This window comes from Hyperolius riggenbachi, chromosome 4, assembly GCF_040937935.1.
Source record: "Hyperolius riggenbachi isolate aHypRig1 chromosome 4, aHypRig1.pri, whole genome shotgun sequence".
Taxonomy (NCBI): domain Eukaryota; kingdom Metazoa; phylum Chordata; class Amphibia; order Anura; family Hyperoliidae; genus Hyperolius; species Hyperolius riggenbachi.
This window is the reverse complement of record NC_090649.1, coordinates 115,719,041-115,734,195: the sequence shown is the minus strand read 5'-3', so window position 1 is coordinate 115,734,195 and position 15,155 is coordinate 115,719,041.

Below are 15,155 nucleotides of genomic sequence, written 5' to 3'. Positions count from 1 at the left end.
ATATATGTTGGGAGATCAGTACCATTTCTATATATTTAGAATAATTCAGGTTATGCTCCTTGTTACCATGGCACAGTGCAGTGTTGGGCGTACAGAGCTCTCCAGGGCTGCCATCTCTTTGTGCGATAGGCTCAGGGCACAACCGGGTATTTTTTTACCCTTGTCTCTGGGCTTAATCCTCTATTTCTTTACAGTACAGAGACCCTTTCATAACTTGAAGAACCAGCATGTATATCTTAAAGTGGGATTAAAACATCATTTTATTGGCCCATTTGTTCCGGCTATCACACCATTTAAATTGTGCTCCTAGTGCAAAGTACTGTGACAATATAATATTTGGAAATATATATATATATATATATATATATATATATATATAATATTTTAATATTTTAATTTGGCAGCTCTGGGGGGGGGGGGGGGGGGGGGGGTTAATATAAGGGGTTAAAAATGTTGTTATTTTTTTTGTCCACTAGATGGCGCTGTGCACAGGGAGTATTTTTTACTTTAGTTTTCACTTTGGATTGATGAATGAACATATCTCCTGACCGAAGCCATGCTTATTTCTCCTACCCCCGGATTTATAAACAAAGGTATTTTCTGCATAAATGTGTGTGTGTTATATATATATATATATATATATATATATATATATAAATATATATATGTATATATATATATGTCTCTTATTTTATCGCCAGAGTCTTGCATTCTTTAGACCCGTTTATAGAAAACTATCCCTTACATGTATGTACAGACTAACCAGCGAGCTCATGGTGACCCGGAACTCATTGGAGTGTGTAAGGGACTACAATGGTCCTAAAAGCCCCCTTACTAAGATGTTAAGAAAAACAAAAGTTTGCTTTCCTAAAACAGAAACAATTTGCGATAATTCAGGTTGGAGTGAGCTTGAGATGTCTCTCAGTGAATCACTGCTGAATATATGCAAATTAACCATTGTACCCTTAGAAGCTAAACACACCTCCAGAACCGCTGGAATGCAATGATGTGTCAGCTTGTTAATTTGTACAGAGCCATAATAATCTGCATATATTCAGCAGTGTTGCACTGGGAGACATCTCAAGCTCACTCCAACCTGAATTATCACAAATTCTTTCTGTTTTAGGAAAGCAAACTTTTGTTTTTCTTAACATCTTAGTAAGGGGGCTTTTAGGACCATTGTAGTCCCTTACACACTCCAATGAGTTCTGGGTCACCATGAGCTTGCTGGTTAGTCTGTACCTCTCGGATTTACAAGCCCTACTCCATAGAGCCAAATTAATCCATGCCATGCACTGATGAGGATCAAACAATCCAAATCAGGCTGTGCATTGCCGCTCGGCCTTTTGGCTAGGACCAAGTGAGTTGATACTTGATTGTTTTTGGCCAGAGGGTTTAGTGTGGGGTCTCCTTTTGGGGGCCCCAGGAAGTTTAGAGAGTTGAAGGCGGTCTGGTGTGCTGTGAAAATGGCAGACTTTAAAAAGCCGCTGAGGAATTCGCTGAGGATTTGGGTCCAAAAGGATCATCAGAAGGAGATCGGGATGAGAATGGTGGCTGTTGATGTCATGACGGAGATTCTTGGTGTCCAGGTAATGAATATTTATGTGATGCAAGATTTTGTGGATATGGGCCAATACGTTATTTCCTTTTTTTCGGAGGAACGCTGCCTGGCTGTTTTTGAAAATTGGAAGATGGTGAAGGCTGAGGGGAGATATCCTGTATTGGAGAAGATTGATGTGGATTTACTGTTTGATGCAAGGGTTAAATACCTGACTGTTCACCTGTTTAATCCTTTCTTGGAGACTCATGTTATTAGGTCTTTCCTGAAGCAATATTGCAGTGAGATAGTGAATACTGTGAAGCTGAAGAATTTGTATGGCATGATGTATTTATGCTTGAAAAAATATCTGTTTTTCCTTTTGATGTTGCATGTATATAAGCTGTCTGTACCACCAGCCTGCAAACTAACAGGATATAAACCTGAGGAAGGCTGCAAGGCCGAAAGCTTGTTTATTCTTATTCATTTGTAGTTAGCCAATAAATGGTATCATCCTGATTTAAAACTTCTTGCTTTTACTGATGGCTAACACGGTACAATACCCTACTGCTACTGTATCGCAGTAAATTGAAGTTTGAGGTGAAGTTGAAGCCAGATCCGGATGGTTATGGTGGTACTGTACACCCCCCTGCAGCTTTTACAGTGGCGGGTGAAAGGTGCGCCATAAGCTACTAGGGGCAGCCAAAGTACTGCCGTTATTGCTATATGTACGGGCATATGAGGGAGCATTGCCCTAACAAGGATACCTGCAGGTTCTGCAGGCAGAGGGGTCACCAGGCTTATCAATGTTCAGCCCCCCGTATGTGTGATCTTTGTGGGGCGGCTGAACATCTAGCCAAGGACTGCTCGCTGAATAGGGGGAGGTGTCTCTTCTCCTATGCTGAAGCTGCGAAGGAGGGGAGGAGTTGGTTTGGGAAGTGGGGTGAGCGTTCTGTACCTACCAATGTTACTACTGTAATTGCAGAGGATATGGAGGTGTCTGAGCAGGCGGCTGAGGAGAGTGTGGGTGTGGCTGAGCTGGCTGCAGAGCCTGTGGAGTTGCGTGACAGTATTGTGGGGAGTGGAGTGACTGTTGGGGTGATTGGTGAGGGGACGAGTGATTTAGCTGCTGATTTCAGTGTGGCTGCAGTGAGTGAGGAAAGCAAGATGGCGCCTGAGGAGTCTGGAGATGGCTGAGGGCGTGGCAAAGGCCTGTGTGTTCTGGTGATTGATTCTGTGGCTGTAGAGCGAGTGGAGAGTCCTGTGCATGGTGAGGATGTTGGGGTGAGTGGGGCGAGTGGTGGAGAGAAAGGTGTGGTGGATAAAACTGTGTCTGGCAGTGTGGAAGTCTCTGTGAAGCCGAGTGGAGATGGTGGGGGGCGTGGCCTGGATCGGGAGGCGTTTCCTGATATGCAAAGTGGTGGGCGTGGTGATGTGACAGTCTCAGATGCTGGTGTGAGCAGTGTGGAGGCATCTGGTGAGGGGATGGCTGCCCGGAAACCTGGTGAAGATGACAGGGTGGTTGCAGGTGCTGAGGAGTCTGTAGAGAAAGCCAAAATTGAAGTGCAGCAGGTGAGTAGGAGTGCTGGGACTCATAGTTCCACGGAGGAGAAGGGGTTGGAGCTAGGTGTCAGTCAGAGTAGGCAGGAGAAAGGGGAAGTGAGTGATAGTGATCAGCAGGGGGCAGGAGAGGGCTGCTCTGGTGTAATGAAGGAATCTGTGCAGATGGAGGAGGTGGTTCCGTTCTCTAGCAGTCTGGGAGGTCCATCAAATTGGGGAGAGATTGTAGAGTTGGTAGAAGCTCAGTGTGTTGAGGCGGAGGTGGGTTTTATGGAGTCGCAGAGAGATTCGGAGGTGAGTGATTCTAGTGAGCAGGAGGGGTGGCAGAAAGTGGGAGGGACAGAGAGGGAAAGTGAGAGAGCAGGATCAGAAGGTGGAGACTAAAGTAAAGAAACTTAAGGTGGGGGAGGGGAGTGAGGTTTTGTTTTCTCCTAATCCCTTTGAGGTGCTGTCTTCATCAGAAAGTGAAATGGAAATACAGCAATCACCCGTGTCTGAAAGTCCAGCAGCAAGTCCGACTAGTTTGGTGAGGAAGACTGTGAGAGTGAGGGGTGTTTGTAGGGTGTGTGGAGAGTCGGGTCATGAATCTTGGGGGTGTCCTGTTCAGAAGCATAGATACAGGTATGGGCATGAGGGGGAAGTGGAGGTTTTGATGAATAGAGCAACAGATTATTTTAGAATTTTGAAGCCTGAACAAGCGAAGATTATAAAAAAAGAAGTTTTGGAGAGGGTTAGATATAGTGCTGAGAGGTTCTTGAGGAGTGTTGGTGTTCCGAGATGGTTAGAAAATAGAGTGAAAGAATATGAGTCAGAGGGGTGTCCTTTCTATGAAGTTGATACTTCATGGTGGATGGTGTTTATAGTGTATAATGATTGGCTTGCAGAAGAGAGGAGGAAGAAGTGATTCTTCCTGTGTATTCATGTATTATTATAGTTTGTGATGTATGTAAATAGTTTTTCTTTTAGTAGGAAAAAAAAAAAAAAGCCGATGATGTGTTGGTCCAGTACACCGAGTCTTGGTGAACAACTTGGAGGTTCAGGCTGTCTCGCCTTTTGGGGTGGAGTTAGTCTGGACCATTACTGAGGTAAAGAAAAAAAAAATCCGAAACAGTTTGTATGCATGTTGGATTATTATGGCTCTGTACAAATTAACAAGCTGACACATCATTGCATTCCAGCGGTTCTGGAGGTGTGTTTAGCTTCTAAGGGTAGAATGGTTCATTTGCATATATTCAGCAGTGATGCCTGGGAGACATCTCAAGCTCACTCCAACCTGAATTATCGCAAATTCTTACATGTATGTGTATGATATTTTACATTATTTACCTCAAGTTGCTGATTCAGTTAGTGGATGGTGCAATAATAAATAGAAAAACAAAATGAATGCCTTTTAAACAGAATGGTGAAAAGCAGATTACATAAAACCCCTTAAACTGCCAGCTGTGCCTTCACTATGATCAATAGCAAGTTTAAATGGAGCATGTAGAAGACAAATAGTAGGCACCAGTTGCATGTACAAATGCGGTTTATTGACTTACAGTCCAGAGTGTCTTAGCACACGAACAAAGCAGAATTGCAAAGTCTCAGTCATTCTGCCTTTCCCCTGTGCTATAGAAGATCCTCAAGTGTAAGTCAATAAACCCCATTTATACATGCAACTTGTGCCCACTATTTGTCCTTAAACTGCCCAATAAATTAAATTAACTCTTACAGAGAAAGAGAAAAAAAAAACTATTTTATTTAATTATGGAGTATCCTACAAGTATTTTAATAATGCTTGGGTGGGGAAGAATAAAAACATTTTTTTTGTTTTACTTAAAGGACACCTGAAGTAAGAGGAATATGGAAGCTGCCATATGTATTTCTCAATGCAAATTGCCTGGCTGTCTTGCTGACCCTCTGCCTCTAAAGCTACATACATACATGGGCTAGCCATTGATTGAAGCAGCCAATAATAACCGTTTCAGCCAGAGATTGTTATGTGTGTACAGCGGCCATCATTCAATATTGTTCAGGCATCAGTCACCATTAAGATTCCGTCCTTTCGCATCCTTAATGACCCCCAATACGGACGGATGACCGATCGAAATGCTATTTTTAACCACCACCAACCGATTGTCCATCGTCCGCCGATTGTCATCCCTCCACCCACCTCCAAAGCAGCAGAACACATCTCTAGCCTGAAGGCTAGGAATATGTCTGTACAGCATTATTCCCTGAATTGTTGCCTGAGGGATCATTTTCAGTTTTCTGAAGACAATTCTCACATGTGTACTTAGGTTAAACCTTTTAGCCATAGACCCTAAACACCCATGCAGACAGATGTTTATTTGTAGTCAATAATTAGATTTCATTAGATTTGTTCAAATTACAGTAATATGTTATCCAAAGTTTCTTATTATTATTGTGAAGAAAAGAAACTTGCTAGAACCAAGGCCAGATATGTGGGCAGGTCACATAGTCCTGTGCCTAGGGCGCTGGGGATTCTGGGGCAGTGACTTGACTCCCGCTACCCGCTCACATGCTTGCCCTGCCGGCCACCCACACAATCACAAACTTCCTGCTCCATATAGTTACCCTCACTGGCGGCAATGCACATACACAAGCCAAATGACACCATCCACTCACACTCTTGAATGGTCACACAATCACAGACCTCCTGCTTTTTCGCCGAGAAGATAGAGCAGAGTGACGCGTTGTATACAGGAAGTGATATCACTGCTCCCTTCCCATATTTTTAGTATACAGCGCGTAACTTAGTTAGCACAGCTTACGCTATCATCTCTCTGAGCCACTGACGCCGGTGATGATCTACAAGTATTCTCTGGACTACTGTAGGGGGGTAGGGGAAAAAAGAGTTGAACTTACCTGGGGCTTCTAATGGTCCCCCGCAGATGTCCTGTGCCCGTGCAGCCACTCACAGATGCTCCGGTCGTCTGTGGGGGATCATTAGAAGCCCCAGGTAAGTTCAATTAACCATACAGGATTTGCCAGGAGATCCACTTCCTTGGTCTGGCCAGAGGGCACTCATGGAGGAGCATGCCAGCCAGGACAGGTGATTCACTGCATTTCCACAAACTCTGCAGTGCAGGGCCCCTGAGGACCACAATGAAGTTGATGGAGTCCTGGGAGGAAGCTGGCTCAGGGGCTCTGGAGGTTGGTGGGGGAAATTGGCAGACACAAAGGAGCCTCTAATGCTGCTTTGGGGGATCTTTCAGGGGGGCTCTCAGGTTACTTTTGCCCAGGGACCTTATTCTAACTATAACTGCCCCTGCAGGCACAGACTCAATTTCTTTGACAATACTGCAGGCTATAGCAATGAAAGTCTGTAATGTAGGCAGTAGAAGGTGTCTAGCCTCGTATTGAGGAAATGTAAAGGCTAACTGAAGCATTTTTATACAGATTACGAAGAAGCTTAGCCACTGTGAGCCTTCACAGATCTAGAAAAGCCTTTATGCCTGGAGTAGGACTTTAAGGTCCTAGTTTATCTTGTGAAAATAAAGAAAAATCTTGAGTTCTGATCTGTGATGATGGGGTAGCTCAGTTCAAAGCTGCAGATAACAACCGGTGCACCTGCTGTGCAATTCACTTTATTACTTGATTTCTTCTTACATCGTCACTTGGATATATTACACACATAAAATGGTGCACACGCTTGTTTTGTTTGAAAATACCAAGGAAGGAGCCGGTACAATCTTTTCAAGTAAAGTCCCAATTTAGTCAACCTCTGAGCTATGCTTAGATCCATGCAGATATGTTGACTATGAATTATGAGACTCACCACGTGTGTTTTTTCATTCTTCAGAACAGCTTGCAGTGACTCTTTTGACAGAGAAGCAGAGAGATGATTCAAATAAACAGAAGCTCTCAAAAATATCAGATGTTGCAACAGACCGCCCAAGGGGGTTATCAGTGAATTTTATTAGCCGTGGACAAAGGTGACAAATGCCTCTTCATACAGGAGGCCGCTCTGCTGTCTTCGTCTACAGGAAGAGGGAGGGTTGCTCATCATAGCTCAGCATTGTTGGATTCAACACGTGAGCTTTGCATTGATGAAAGAGAACAAGATACAAAGATTCTCTGAGGATTTAAGAGGCAATGAAAAGGGGAAAGACAGAGCAGCTCTAACAGACTGTGAGAGGCTGGCCAGACCTTGAATTGCTGTTCAGATATGGGCCACCAGGGGGTTAAGCAAGGGATGCCGGGAGGGAGAACTTGTAAGATGTGTAATTTCAACAAGATTTTCGAACATTTGTAGGACAAAAGCTGAGTGCTTTCACAGTTTGGAGATTGTCGGTCTATCGCTGTTTACACTTACAGTACAGCACATGGCTGAAGAAAAATAAGCCAATAAAACAACTACATTAAGCTCAGAATTGTTTGCAGTGTTTTGTCTGTGAGTTATTAAAAAAGGAATCAGCACTTTAGTTTAAAGTGACATGGAATAAAGAACAAATATGTTAATTAGCTAACAGTCTTTAGCTAATTGACTCTCGTTATACAGATGTACGTAATTGTTTAAGTGCTTGGCTTAAGGTATGCAATGTCCTTAAAATGTCTAGGCTTGAAAACAATAAAGAACACAGCAGACTGCGCCTGTTTTCTGATTAGTTAGAGCTTTTCCTTGGCAAGCAGCTCCTCTGCATAGAGGATAATGAAAGATGAGTACAACAGAAGCTGTCAGCATTAGTGAAATGCTCACCTGATGTAATCACTAGGAAACATATATGTGAGACCTTAACAAATCTAACGTGTCAGTGTGATCTGCTTTTCCAACACCAGTAACCACGAGCTGGGATATATGTGCAGTAAAGGGACGGTTTTTCTGCATAGATAAACCAGGCAGATGCATGGGGTGACAGCTGCTTAGGGGGGGGGGGGTGTCAAGGAGCTATTTTTAGCAGGCAAGGCTCTATGCAATTCTAATGCACAACTGCTAGTTCCATTGAAGGTGCATACACACAAATTGACTTTATGTCACCTGCAAAGGATTGGGACCCGACTCCCCCAGGGTGAGGTCACTTGCTGGCCTAGGCCAGTGATGTCTGCTATAGAGCTGATGCTGATGACACACTCTGTTTATGTGGGGTGTGTGTGTGGGAGGGGGGGCGCAGTCAATGTGATTGGCCGTCGCAAGGGTGAGTTAAAAGTTACAAGTTATTTGAGTTGAAAAGGGCATACGTCCATCCAGTTTACTCAGAAAATTAAGTACAACACCAGCCTGCTCTCTCACATATCCCTGTTGATCCGCTGCATGGATCGCTCCTAGGTTGGGGGTCGGCAGCCGCTGTATACACACCTGACTATCATCTCAGGCTGTTGTTCCAGTGGTTTCATCTTGTCTCAATTGTCCCACATGTAGTAGACTATGGTAGGGACATTTAGAGTACTGTATTGTTAAAGTGGAGATTAGATTGGGAACTCCTGTAAAGGACAGTAATTCAAGTGACTAGGTATTTTCTAAAGTGATGCCTAAGATGCCAACTCTATATAAATATACAGGGTCGCTGTCAGGGAGATAGCACCCATTACAGGAGTGTGGGGCCCCTGCAGTGACTGGGGCATGTCCTCCCTGCTGAGTGACATATATTTAACTGTTTCCAGGCTCCAGCAGTGTGCACTGAACAGGAAAAATGAACTGTCTCAGCTTTCGGAGATTAGCACACAAATGGTGTTTTTTTCTCCCCCCCCCCCCCCCCCCACTATATCCTTTTCAGTTAGAGTTGAATTCCCCTATTATCAGCTCATTAATTCACTGGCTAGCCAGACCAGGGCATACCATGTTTAGAATAGGCAAACAAAAGGAAGATTCACTTTCTGTAAGCTGGGTGTATGCGATTGTGCTTCTGATAGCTGAGCAACAGGTCAGATTACAGAGCAGTACAGAGATGTGATTTCCAGTATTTAGCATTTTATTTAAGATCTTGAGACAGCAGGCTGTTCAACGTATGCTCCTCTCCACTCTGACACTGAGCGGAAGAGGGGCTGACCAGAGCATATCAGGGAGATTCAAGAGTAGCTATGTTAGTGGAGAAGGACCAAGTGATCCCTTTTACAAAACACTGTCTGGTCCTAAGCTGCTTCATAGATAGAGCTGTACACACTGTCTATCTGCACTATTCGGTCACAGCCTCTGGTCTCTGGACAAGGCAGGCTATGATGATCTGTCCCTACAATAACTAAAGCCTGTATGAAAGCTGGGACATTCTGAAAGCAGCAAATACCTTTTTCCCTGTATATAATCCTGCTAGTTTACACCTAATCTGCAACGCTCCCTACCTCTACCCCCCCCCCCCTCAATTTCTTCTCCCACTCTTCCATAATAGTTGGGACTCCTGATTTCAAGATATGCAGCCACAAATTACCCCCCTCCCCCATCAATAATGTGCCCTTATAATCTGTGGTGCTGCCCCCCAAGTATTGCAGAATCCTCAGTATAGCAATGAATGTCCACAAAGTGTCATCCCCAGTACTCCAATGTCCCTTCAGTCTCCTGAGTACAATTAAGTATCCCCAAAGTCCCTAGTAAAGCCCAGACCCCTCCCCCCTTCCCCATGTGTTCCTTTCATTGCCATATACCCCCAGTATCCCCATTGTGTTTTTGCACAGATTTGGACATAGGACTCTATTGCTGCAAGTCTACAATGTTGTCTGCTATCCCCTACCAGTATCCATCCCTTCTCTTGCTGTGTCTCCTCTTTATCTCCTCTTCCCCTCCCTTCCTCCTTCCTTCCCAGTCTCAAATCCTTCCTTCATTCCCTCTTGATACCTCCATCTCTAAAATAATGCCATTATCGTGTCACCCTAAATATATTATTTTTCTAGCATAGTATTTATGTAGCATAGTCAGAGTCTAATGTTTCCACCATATTATGATGATGTATTTTAGCACTGACATCATGGTTCTTTGGGGGGGGGGGGGGGGCGCAGAGGGGAGTAGGGGGCCCAGTGGGTTTGCCAGTATGGGGCCCACACATTCCTGAAGGCGGCCTATAAATACATAATAATGATGTTGGCTCTATATAAACACATAATAGTATTTAGCATCAAAAAGCAACATATTGTACTGTCTGAGCATAAATAAATCCTTCCTACTGATCAACCAGTCAGAGGGACCATGTTACACAAACTAGAGGCTTGAACTGTAGCCCAGAACACATTATATATATACTGTATACTGTATGTATATATATATATATATATATATATATATATACTGTATATATATATATATATATATATATATATATATATATATATATATATATATATATATAGGATCTTCTAAAAAAAATTAGCATATTGTGATAAAGTTCATTATTTTCTGTAATGTACTGATAAACTTTAGACTTTCATATATTTTAGATTCATTACACACAACTGAAGTATTTCAAAGCCTTTTATTGTTTTAATATTGATGATTTTGGCATACAGCTCATGAAAACCCAAAATTCCTATCTCAAAAAATTAGCATATCATGAAAAGGTTCTCTAAACGAGCTATTAACCTAATCATCTGAATCAACTAATTAACTCTAAACACCTGTAAAAGATTCCTGAGGCTTTTAAAAACTCCCAGCCTGGTTCATTACTCAAAACCGCAATCATGGGTAAGACTGCCGACCTGACTGCTGTCCAGAAGGCCATCATTGACACCCTCAAGCAAGAGGGTAAGACACAGAAAGAAATTTCTGAACGAATAGGCTGTTCCCATAGTGCTGTATCAAGGCACCTCAGTGGGAAGTCTGTGGGAAGGAAAAAGTGTGGCAGAAAACGCTGCACAATAAGAAGAGGTGACCGGACCCTGAGGAAGATTGTAGAGATGGACCGATTCCAGACCTTGGGGGACCTGTGGAAGCAGTGGACTGAGTCTGGAGTGGAAACATCCAGAGCCACCGTGTACAGGCATGTACAGGAAATGGTCTACAGGTGCCGCATTCCCCAGGTAAAGCCACTTTTGAACCAGAAACAGCGGCAGAAGCGCCTGACCTGGGCTACAGAGAAGCAGCACTGGACTGTTGCTCAGTGGTCCAAAGTACTTTTTTCGGATGAAAGCAACATTTGCACGTCATTCGGAAATCAAGGTGCCCGAGTCTGGAGGAAGACTGGGGAGAGGGAAATGCCAAAATGCCTGAAGTCCAGTGTCAAGTACAGGTCAGGCGCTTCTGCCACTGTTTCTGGTTCAAAAGTGGCTTTACCTGGGGAATGCGGCACCTGTAGCCCATTTCCTGCACACGCCTGTACACTGTGGCTCTGGATGTTTCTACTCCAGACTCAGTCCACTGCTTCCACAGGTCCCCCAAGGTCTGGAATCGGTCCATCTCTACAATCTTCCTCAGGATCCGGTCACCTCTTCTCGTTGTGCAGCGTTTTCTGCCACACTTTTTCCTTCCCACAGACTTCCCACTGAGGTGCCTTGATACAGCACTCTGGGAAAAGCCTATTCGTTCAGAAATTTCTTTCTGTGTCTTACCCTCTAGCTTGAGGGTGTCAATGATGGCCTTCTGGACAGCAGTCTTACCCATGATTGCGGTTTTGAGTAATGAACCATGCTGGGAGTTTTTAAAAGCCTCAGGAATCTTTTGCAGGTGTTTAGAGTTAATTAGTTGATTCAGATGATTAGGTTAATAGCTCGTTTAGAGAACCTTTTCATGATATGCTAATTTTTTGAGATAGGAATTTTGGATTTTCATGAGCTGTATGTCAAAATCATCAATATTAAAACAATAAAAGGCTTTGAACTACTTCAGTTGTGTGTAATGAATCTAAAATATATGAAAGTCTAAAGTTTATCAGTACATTACAGAAAATAATGAACTTTATCACAATATGCTAATTTTTTGAGAAGATCCTGTATATATATATGTGTGTGTGTGTGTGTGTGTGTAAGTTGTGTTTACACTGTCATAAAAGTGTCATTAATTTAGGAATACAAAATACCAAGGTATACAATTTACAAAATAAATATATACACATACAAGTCGAATTTAGAGTGTACAGTGCATCTAAATCAGCCCAAATGTCTCACGCACATTTTGGGGCCAATCACCACTTCTTCAGAGCCTCTTTACTTTAGTACTTTAGTACATAGCCAAGAAACACTTATATTGGGTTTGTACGTAATGCATATAGTAAACGCCAACTTTACAGAGCAGGATATCTCTTGTACAAAAACCTTCGGTATGCAGATGTATTCTGAAATGCTGTGTTCATTTCCACACAAGCCACCATGGGTGTTTACCCCACCCATCTGGCCCAATATTGTATTTGTGATGTGTCCTGATCCATAGCCAAGGGCGTAGCAAAAGAGCTATGGGCCAAGTTTTATATGCCCCCCCAGCACTCTATACAGAACATTTGTTACGGCACCCCAAAACTTGGCAAGGACAGTCACAGTGTCAGAGGTGCCAGAAGGGGATGGGGAACAGCTTGTTAATGATTATTATCATTCAAGCATCTATAGAAAGTGATTATTACCAGCACAGGACCAATAAAGAGCTAATACTACGGTTGAGGGAGGCCCCTCTGGCCCAAAGGCCCCGGAGCGGTTGAGACCTCTGTAACCCCTATTGGTATGCCACTGGCCTTAGCGCAAAACTTCTAATGTCCTTTTTGAGGGGTGTGACCATAAGAGTGTTGTATTTTTTAGGGGTTCGCTCCATGTGAAAGTTTTTTCTCTTGGCTTTATGGCATTGTGACGTGTCCATAGCTATACATCCCAGTGACAATAATAACTGCATACAGATAACTGCAGATCCCTGGCAGACTCCATCAAGGTCCTCAAGTTTGCTGATGACACCACCATCATTGACCTTGTCATCAAGGATAACGTTTAGGCGTACTGTCAGCAGGTGGAGAGAATATGCCACTCGTGTAAGGAGAACAGGCTGGTGCTCACTGCTCAATACTGCCTAGAACGTGGAGCAGATCATTGTCTTTAGAAAGTCTAGTTCCACCTGTCCTCCACCCTGCAAATGTCTCTTGGGCACTACCATCTCCAGAGATCACAGCTGGAGGTCCAACAGTACTGCCACTAAGCATAAAGCCCAGCAGAGACTGTTCTTCCTCCACCAGTTGAGGAAGTTTGCCATGGCCCAAGAGATTCTGACAAGGTTTTATTCCGCCACCATTGAATCGATCCTCTGCTCTTCCATCTTTGTCTGGTATACTGGCGGCACCGCCAGCGATAGACACAAACTACAGATGGCCATCAGGTCAGCAGAGAGGATCATTGGGAGACCCCTCCCTTCACTTGCCTACCTATACAACACTAGACTGCAATCTGGAGTGCTGCAGATTGCCAATGATCCCTCTCACCCCTGCTCCCATCAGGCTGTAGACTTCGGGCCATCTCCACCAAGACTGTTAGGCACAGAAACTCTTTTTTTCCCCTTGGCTGTCAGCCTCTTAAAACTCCCTCCACATACTCCCCACCACCACCACCACCTAAAGCTGAGAACCAGGCTGTCTTTCTCAGACAACTGTCCAACTTGCCCACAAGCCTAAACCGATCGGACCTTCTTGTGTCAAAATTTGGAATACTTGTTCTGTATGATGTAAATTGCTGTCTCTCTCCTTTGGTAATTGCATGTTTGTGTGACCATTTATTTATCTATCTACCTCTATTTTCTACTTGAGCTGTGTATTTTGCCAAACCCAATTTCCGGGCAGGACCCAATCTTGCTTGGCGGAAAAAAATATTCTGATTTTGATTCTGACAAGAGAAAGGTCATTATTAATTTTCTGTAGAGGTTTTTAGGACTCAATTAAGTGGGTAAAACAGAAATGAAAGTCTACCTATAAATATGCATAGGCTCTTGCCAGTTGTCCAGCATCACCAGAGTGAGAGCAACGTGTGTGACCTGAGTGAGAGGACAGCAGTCAAGGACATCATGGAAAGTACAGCACTAGACACAAAGAAGCTGACAGCAGATCTCAAACTCTCCCAGAGGGCTTCACCATTAGGGAGGTCAAGTCGACTCTGCATTGTTTGGAGGAATCCTGAACAGGCGATTAACGTTATAAATATGCATATCTAAATTAGCATCTTGTAAAGCTGCTCTTGCTCATTTACTGTATCTCTGTTATTCATTGACCGATCCATCCCCGTCTTGCTGCTCATTATTCACATTGCGTTTATCACACTTTTTCTCATTTCACTCATTATTTGTGCTCAGCACCCCAAGGCATTCATTTAGGAAACATTCCTTCAGTGTAGACGTGGCACCAAAGCCGTAAAAACTCGCAAGAAGAAAATATTAGTGGCACGTTTAATAGGTCATGGGAGAGATTGTACAGTGGATATGGCTTTTGTCATAACATTGCTCTATAGATTATCTGCTGTTTGACGAAATATGTCGATGCATTGCATCTGGGGTTTTGCTACTTACGAACAGCTCTGCCATATGGCTGATATCTCTCACTTTGCCAGGCAGGAGGCCATATTACTGAATTCTGCTTTGCAATCGGACAGCCATATTAGACATGCTATCATGGTACAGAGGAGTGCCCAAAATCTGAGGTTATCTGATAAAAACATTGCATTTTCAAAACAGCTGTTCTGTGTTAATAGGTATGAGTTATCACAACTTAATTATTTTTTCAAAATACACAAGCAAATCAGCGCCCACAAATTATCACTAATACTATAAAGTCACTGAGAATAGACTAGTCCAAAATTCTCCTAATATTACAACACTCAGGGCCATATGCAATTCTCGTTTTCACCTAGGAGATACTTTTTCATCTTTGATTTTAAATTACTTTGCAGTACTTTTAACTTAAAAAGTACCAAAACGTTGGGGGAAAAGTACTAACAAAATTATGTTGAGCATTTTCTTGCCTTCTGGGGGCTAAAAAAGCATTTTATTGACAAGTTTAAAAATATCACCTAGGAGAAAACTGAGGTGAAAAAGTGAATTGCATATGGCCCTCAGTGTCTCGAAGCCTTCAGTGACCAATCACCAACATCAATAAAAATCAAGGCTTACCAGCCCATGCCAGCCTGGATCACAAGGCTGTAAAAGGGTTTTGGATAGATTCCCCGAGAATGATCTAAC